Source organism: Macrosteles quadrilineatus, unplaced genomic scaffold (genome assembly GCF_028750875.1).
Source record: "Macrosteles quadrilineatus isolate MER2022 unplaced genomic scaffold, UCM_ALF_1.0 Scaffold_9__3_contigs__length_116548681, whole genome shotgun sequence".
Lineage (NCBI taxonomy): Eukaryota > Metazoa > Arthropoda > Insecta > Hemiptera > Cicadellidae > Macrosteles > Macrosteles quadrilineatus.
In genome coordinates, this window is record NW_026542602.1 from 86,213,602 (window position 1) to 86,222,940 (window position 9,339).

Consider the following 9,339-nt stretch of genomic DNA (forward strand, 5'->3'; position numbering starts at 1 on the left):
GCATCTTTCCAAAACTCAACACATTGTCATATTTGCGAAAAGCCTCTATATTTTGATAGGGTACGTGATCATTGTCATTCAAATGGCCGATACCGTGGAGCTGCCCATAATGATTGTAATTTAAACTATAAAGTAACAAAGAAAATACCAGTATTCTTCCATAACTTGAAAAATTACGATGGACATTTAATAATGCAACACTTGGGAAAATATAATCGTAAATTAAATTGCATAGCCAAAGATATGGAAAAGTACATTTCATTCTCTGTTGATGATTTAGTATTTTTAGATTCCTACAACTTTCTATCCCTTCCATTATACAAATTAGCTTCCAATTTAAATACATTTAGATTTATAGACAATCCACTACTACAACGTAAAGGCGTATTTCCCTATGAATATATGACAGGACCAGATAAGTTTACAGAGTCTCTACCTCCAATTGAAAAATTTTACAGTACTTTAACTAAAGAACATATCTCTCCCAATGAATATGAACATGCAAAGCATATCTGGACCCATTTTAATATACATAATTTACAAGAATATCATGATTTATATCTTAAAACAGATGTATTGCTACTGGCTGATGTGTTTGAGACATTTAGAGACCTGTGTTTAAAGGATTACAAACTTGACCCCGTACACATGTATTCACTTCCAGGACTAACATGGGAAGCCTGTCTTAGAATGACTGGCATAAAATTACAATTATTTCAAGATATTGACATGCATTTGTTCATAGAAAGTGCAATCAGAGGAGGAGTCAGTATGATTTCCACACGTTACGCTAAAGCCAATAATAGATATATGGGTGAACATTATGATCCCAATCAAGAAAGTGTCTATTTAATATATTTAGACTGTAATTCACTATACTCTACAGCAATGTGCGAGCCACTACCCGTGGATGGATTTCATTGGACGAAAGAGATAGACTACAAAATATACAAAAACAATCAAAATGATGAATTTGGATACATTTTAGAAGTTGATTTAAAATATGATAAAAGCTTACATGATTTACATAATGATTATCCATTAGCACCTGAGAAAATGAATGGCAAATTAATACCTAATTTAAATGACAAAACTAAATATATTTTACATTATAAAACATTACAAAAATATGAGGAATTGGGTTTGGTTGCTACAAAATACCATAGAATTTTAAAATTTAGACAGTCCAAATGGCTTGCACCCTATATTAATTTTAATATTGAAAAACGCAAATGTGCTAAAAATGATTTTGAAAAAGACTTTTACAAATTGTTAAATAATAGTCTCTTTGGTCGAACAATTATGAACCAACGCAAGTTTTGTGATATATATCTCAAGGATGAATCACTATTAACAAAATATGTCAATAATCCAAGGTTTGACTGTAGCAAAAAGTTCGATAACAATTTACATGCTATACATTTAAATAAATTAGTTGTAAAGTTTAATAAACCTATATATTTGGGAATGACCATTTTGGATATTAGTAAAGTAATAATGTATGATTTCCACTATAATTATATGTCAAAATTTAAGAATAAAAGATTTCTAATGACAGATACAGATTCTTTAATGTATTCTATAGTTACAGAGGATTTTTACAAGGAAATAGAATGTGACTTGCACTATTTTGATACCTCTGGATATAGTAAAGACCATTTCTTATACTCTGATAAAAATAAAAAAGTCACAGGCAAGTTTAAAGACGAATTAGATGGTCATATTATGTATGAATATTGTGGTTTAAGACCAAAGTTATATTCTTATATTCCTCTAAAATGGTTATATGAAGAAGACAAACAAGCTTTAGAGGTGAAGAAAGCTAAAGGAGCTGATGGTGCTACAGTTAAACATCTCCTTAGACATCAACATTATTTGAACTGTCTTGCCACTGGACAAGATTACTATGAGAATGTGACAAGAATTAAATCTACAAATCATCATCTTCAAACCTTAACTATGAATAAGAAAGTACTATCGTTTGACGATGACAAGAGGTTTATTCTGGAAGATGGTATCAATACTCTTGCACTTGGTCATTATAAAATTGATCAAACATAAATCTATATTTGCCATTATTCTTTAACCTTTCTTTGTCTATTACAAAAAAGCCATATTTAGTTTTATCCCAACATTGATGACAGAGATTTCTAAATTGGTTAAATGAAAAATCATTACCAACATGATTGTTATATACATGTTTTAAATTCAAATCATCTTGTTTAAATAATATTAGGAAATTTACATTATCACGTAAATGTTTGTGTACTTTGCTGTAAGATTGACACAAGTAAAAACTGTTAATATTTTTATGTCGACCCATTGAGAAAAATTGTGTAATATTTGGACTATTTATGTCATCAAATACAACAACTGACTGTGATTCGACATCATTTGGTGTGATTTCACAGTCAGTAAACGTGTGTAATTTCACTTCGTCACACAAACTAAATATTTCAATTATTTTTTTATATTTTTCTTGTTCTAAAGATTTTGATATTAAATATAGGTTTGTAAATTTTAATCCTTCCTTTCTTACAATTAAATTATAAATTACAACCGTTTTCCCACTTCCACTGGGACCACAAATAACACATCGAATATTGGTAGGAAAAAGACCCAAATTCTTTGGTATATTTTCCTTAGTATGTACTATTTTAAATTTGTGTTTTTGTTGAATAAAAGACATTTTTTATATAATAAAAATGGTAAAAAATAATAAGAAAACATGTAAAAAGGGCAAAGGTTTATTCCTAAAGCCTTACAGGGGTCGAGGGTTATTGAATACTCTTATAAATAACCTTCCATTTCCACTTCACATACCATCATATCGGTACTGTGGACCTGGAACGAATATACGTGAGAATTTAGCTAAAAATGTACCTCCAAAAAATAAACTAGACTCTTATTGTAAAGAGCATGACATATTCTACATGAATAATCCCGATACCGCTGCTCGGAACAAAGCAGACATGAGATTAGCAGACTTAGCTTGGACTAGAGTAACAGCCAAGGATGCAAATCTTGCTGAAAGAGCAGCTGCTTATGCCGTGACAAATTTGATGAAGGCAAAAGCAAAGATGGGAATGGGATTAAAATTTAATAAAAAATATGGACAACTACCAGCTGTTAGAGGCCGCAAAAGACGTGCCTCACTTCCGGGGGGTGTACCTAAAAAACGAGCTAAAAAATCTAACACCAAGAGTAAAAGAGTGCGGAATAGTTAATTTAGACAGTTCATCTGGCACACATTGGACAGCATATCGTAAAAATAAAGATATTGTAATTTATTTTGACCCATTTGGAATCCAACCTCCAAAAGAAGTAATTAAATATTTTGAGGGACATAAAATCTTCTATACTACTGATCAAATACAAGATTTAAATAGTTCCATTTGTGGAATTTTATGTTTATCATTCATAAAAAATTTTTGTTTATAAAAATGGATTCATTTACTATAGCATTTTCGGGTACAGAGCCAGAGCTAAAGTCAGTGTTCTTTCCTCCCATTGAATTAAATGATGATTATGTAATTGGATTAGTAGATTTTCAAAGTTATAATTCTATATTTAATGTTAAAAAACCACTAAATACTTTAACATATTACAAAGTAGAGAAAATAACATTACCAAAGGGAGAGATCTTAGTTGATGATTTAAACCAATTATTAAATGGTAAACTTAAAGTTATAATAGATAAAAATGGAGAAGCATTAATTAATACTAAATCCAAACTTTTATTTAAAGGGCTTATTCCAAAATTAAATCAACTTAAAGGCAACAAATTAACCATTGGAGAAGGTGATGATGTTTTCTATTATGACCACAATGCTCCAGTTACAATAGAAATTTCTGAAGGAACATATGAGGTGGTTGAGCTTGCAAAGGAAATTCAAAAGCAAATTCCAAACTTTTTCCTTACAGCTAATAATAAAACTATGAAAGCGACATTACTTTCTAGCCACGTGTTTGATTTTACAAAACCATGTTTAGGGTCTGTTTTATTGGGATTTAAAGGTGTTTCTACTCCTGGTGTTCAGTTTGAATCTACAAATAAAATAAACATTAATAATGTAAATGTGATTAGAGTAAAATGTAATATTGCAAACGGGTCCTATTTAAACGGAAACAAATCACACACCATACATAGCTTTTATCCAGAAGCTCCTCCTGGCTACAAAATTATCGAAGTTCCAAGAAATATTATATATTTTCCTGTAAATAAGAGAAGTTTAGATGTTGTCAGTATTACATTTGCCGATCAGCACGACAAGGCAATTGACTTTAACGGAGAAGAAACTACAATTACTTGTCATATAAAAAAGATATGAGAATTTATAAGAATTTATCTATAAGTGCACAAAATGCTAGGTTCCTACGATCAATAGGACTAAAGTTAAAATTTTCTATTAATAAAAATGGAAGATTTTCTAGACGTTACAGGGAAATCCCAATTCGACGATAGTGTGGTTAAAATTACAAATCACTCCTATGTTCCCCACAACACTTTGGCAATAAATAATTCTGATGAAATTCGAATATGTATTAATAATCAAGATTTGCTAACTCTCCCATGTAGGAGTTATCTGTATATTAAGGGAGAAATTGAGAATCATGATAAAGGTCATTTTATAAATAATGCATTTGCGTTCTTATTTGATGAAATTAGATATGAAGTTGCAGGTAAAGAAATAGACATTGTAAGAAACCCAGGAATTTCTAGTCTTATGAAAATATTGAGCTCTTACAATAAAACAACTAAATTGTCAAATGTGGCATTTGATTCTGACACGAATTTAAAAGAGTTCCATAAAGGTGGCAAGTTTAGTACATGTTTGCCATTAGAGCTGTTAATGGGTGTATTTGAGGATTTTAATAAGGTATTAGTAAATGTCAAACAAGAATTGGTGTTGAAAAGATCCAAAAATGATTTGAATTGTATATTAACAACCGCTAGTGCTCCAGCCAGTGGTACTGCTGATATGATTCCTAAAATTACACTTAACTCAATTCAATGGGTGATGCCACATGTAATACCATCAGATGGGGAGAAGTTACAATTACAAAAGATGTTACTGCAAAATAAAAATTTGCAAATTGCATTTAGAAGCTTAGAGTTGCATGAACTTCCATCATATCCCAATACTACAAGACATACATGGTCAGTAAAGACATCTTCAAGTTTGGAGAAGCCTAGGTATATTATATTTGGTTTCCAAACAGCTAGGGATAATAGTGCACGAAAAAGAACTGATGAATTTGATCACTGTAAGTTAAAAAATCTCAAAGTATTTCTAAACTCTGAATATTATCCTTATAGTGATTTAAATCTCGACTTTGAAAATGGAGATGTCTCTAAAGCTTATGAGATGTTTATGAGATTTAGAGAGACTTACTATAATACTATCCCAGATCCTATGATAAGTAGGGCTGAGTTTATGAAGAAATATCCACTAATTGTAATAGACTGTTCTAGACAGAACGAAACAGTGAAGGAAGGAATTGTTGATATTAAATTAGAGATTGAAACTGCAGAAAATGTGCCAGCAAATACATCTGCATATTGTTTGATAATACATGATAAAGTGTTTGAGTACAATCCTTTGTCAAATGAGATAAATAAAATGTAAATAAAAGATGAAAAACATTCAACAAGAATTGGTTGACTCTGCAAATCAAATACGAGAGAAATATAGAGCTTTAAAACGTGGCAAGTTTCTAGAGGCTGAAGAGAGGTTTCAAACATTCCAACCTTTAATAGAGCCATTACAAGAATTAAAAAAAATCTCCAAAACAGAGAGGCCTCGAATGGAGATTCTCCCAATGACTCCATCTAGAATACCAATAATACCAAGATTGCAACCATTACAACAATCTACTCCACAGAAATTAGATTTTGGTCTTTTAGCATCAGACTATTTAGGAAATTACCTCAGTAAAAGTAGTATGACAGACACTACATATGGTATTAGACGAGAAGCAAATAAATTTTTTATTGGAAATAAGGAAGTTGACATTGCCAATGATGATGTTACAATTGCAAATAAAACCTACAAGGGGACAAAAGGTTTGTGGCAATTGTTAACTTTAAAAGAACCTGAGGATTATACTCCGGCTGATTTGCAAAATTATAAAGAAATTTTGGAAGCTACAAATGGGCATTTAAAGAGTTACAAAGATGGTGCACCAATTTCAAGTAATAGACATACTAAATATCTTAATATAATTAAACCTCTTTTTAAATCTGTTGGTGAAGGTTTGAGACAAGTGACTGGTAATAAAATAGACTATATTTATTGGGATGATCCTAATGAGCTTGTAGATAGGTTAAGACTTCTTTGGCTAAGTCGCCAAGCCGGTAACTCAGGAGTGGATAATGAAATAGATTCCATTATTGAGGAATTAAGAGAAAGTGGAATTATTTATTAAATAAAAATATGTTTATAGATAAATTTTATCGTTTATATAATCCATATAATAAGCCTGCAGAACCCAGGGCTAGTAGTGAACCTACTTTAAATTTACAAGACAATAGTTGGAATGGTTTAAACCGTAAAATTGGTAATGTTAAAGATGGGGAGTTTGTAGATGATGTATCAACTTTGGGACAGACATTAACTAGAAAAGGTGATGTCTTTTTACAAGGTAAAACTAAATATGAGTTTTTAGAATCAAAGAATAAAAATTGGAATGCTAAAAAACAGAAAATTACTAATGTGGGAAAGGGTGAAAGTTTAGATGATGTGCCCACTTTACAACAGACTTTAATACGAAAAAAAGATGGTACATTTGTACAAGACAATAATAATTATGAATTTTTAGAATCAGAGAATGGTGTTTGGAATGCTAAGAAACGGAAAATTACTAATGTAGAAAAGGGTGAAAGTTTAGATGATGTGCCCACTTTACAACAGACTTTAATACGAAAAGAAGATGGTAAATTTATACAAGACGATAATAATTATGAATTTTTAGAATCAGAGAATGGTGTTTGGAATGCAAAGAAACAGAAAATTAGTAATTTGATGGAAGGTACAGATAGTAAAGATGCTGTGAATGTTTCACAAGTTCCAAAAATGGAAGCAGGCTATTGGAATTTTAATAATAAAAGGTTAGTACGTGTTAAACCTGCCATTGATGACACTGACTGTGTTACAAAAGAACAGACTATAACTTATAATAAAAAACTATATTGTTGGGATGCCAAAAATCAATTTATAAGAAATCTACCAGAGGGGAAACATTTGGATGATATTTGTCTAATGTCACAAGCTATGCGTTATGATGGATCGAAATTTGTGTATGGAGAAAAAATGTTTAATTTGATGGAATACAATCCTGATTTATTAGTTGCTGACCCCACATCTTTGAGTGGATTTAAGTATATAGATAATAGACCATATATACCAGAAAACTATGTATTTAAAAGAATGGAAGATAATCTATTGATTGGGGCTAATGGTGATGTATTTAGAGTTACAGGAAAGGATGATGTTATAAAAAATGAATGAAATTGCATACGAACTTCATAAGCCTGCAAGAAAGAATTTCATTAGAAGGTCTTTTAAAGTATTGGGTATAAACGAAACCATACAAATAGATTTAATTGATATGCAAAACTATGCTAGAGAAAATTCTGGCAATAAATATATTTTAACTTTAATAGATACATTTTCTAAAAAAGCTTATGCTGCTCCACTAAAGAATAAGACAGGGTTAGTGGTTACAGAAGCCATTAAAACCATTCTACCAAAGGGGGTTAAAAACATTCAATCTGACAATGGAAAAGAATTTTTTAATCAATATTTTAGCAAACTAATGAAACAATTAAATATTAATCACTATCACACATTTTCTACAACTAAGGCTGCAATTGTGGAGAGGTTTCAGAGAACTTTAAAGAATTGGTTATATAGGGAATTTAGTGCTCAGGGAAGCTATAAATGGTTGGATTTACTTCCAAAGTTAATTCGAAAATATAATAATAAAGTGCATAGATCTATAGGAATGAAGCCTAACCAAGTAAATGTTAAGAATAGTAAATATGTGCATGAGAGGTTGACTTCTAAAGTAGAGCAAGTTAAAAAGCCAAGATATAAGGTAGGTGATAGCGTAAGGATTTCCAAGTATAAACATGTTTTTAGTAAAGGTTATACTCCAAATTGGACAGGAGAACTATTTACAATAGCAGAAGTTAAGAATACAAAGCCTGTGACTTATATCTTGAAAGATGAAAATGGCAATATAATCAGGGGAGGCTTCTATACAGAGGAGTTGTTAAAGACCAAGTATAAGGACATGTATTTGGTAGAGAAGATAATTAGGAAAAAGGGTGATTCATTGTATGTCAAATGGCTTGGGTTCCCAAGTAGCCAGAACTCATGGATTTCCACTAAGGATGTCCAAGGGAGCACGTCATAAGCCGGGAGCGCGCCCGAGTTCGCGTGCCGAGAGCCGGGTGGCCAAAAAAATGAGCCATATTCCAGACGTGTTTTTCAGTATTAAAAAAGTAGAAAATTTATATAGAGGTGTATAGGTCGAGAGCTGGATCTTTAAAAAAGTGGCCAAAAAAAGCTCTTCCATTTTTTTCTCATTTTTCCCCTATAAAAAGTGCCCTAAAAGTGCCTCTAAAACGCCGAAAGTGAGGTCATATTCTGGTATTACCTCTACTACTACTACCTGGTACTACCTCTACCTTCATCATCAATAAATTTAATCCCTAGATGAAACAAAAAAGCTGGAGGAGCTAGAATTGATATGATGCAACTGATTATTGGCAAGTTTAAATTTATATTCTGAGGTTAGCAGTACATCCCTTGTGCAATATATTGCAAGATAAACCTGACAAAGGAAAATAATCCTTCGGGCTTCACGTCGTGGTGGGTGGTAACTCACAAAGTGGCAGTGCGACAATTTAATTAAAAACTTTATTGTTTTTCGAATGAATAATCGTCTTGATTAAAATCTGTATTTTGTAGTCTAAAATAGAACTATTGAAGTTTAAAATATAAAATTGTTATTTTTATTTTGTAATAACCGTCATGGAAGTAAACTACCTACGTGGCATCTTCTAGTAAGAAATTAATAATCTTCTAGTAATTTAATACTCTCCTTTGCTAAAAAACCTTATTCAGTAAATAACGTTGCAAGCATATGTACTAATTGAAAATACAGTAATGGAGACAAAATTAATTGTATAATCCCTCAAAATTTGTATTACATCTAAGATGAGAAACCAGTTTACTCTAAGATTTAAGTTTTCTGATCATTCAACAATTTTATTGGAATGAAAATTGGTATAATTTAGAAGTGATAGACGTCTTTAATAAAGTTTAAAAC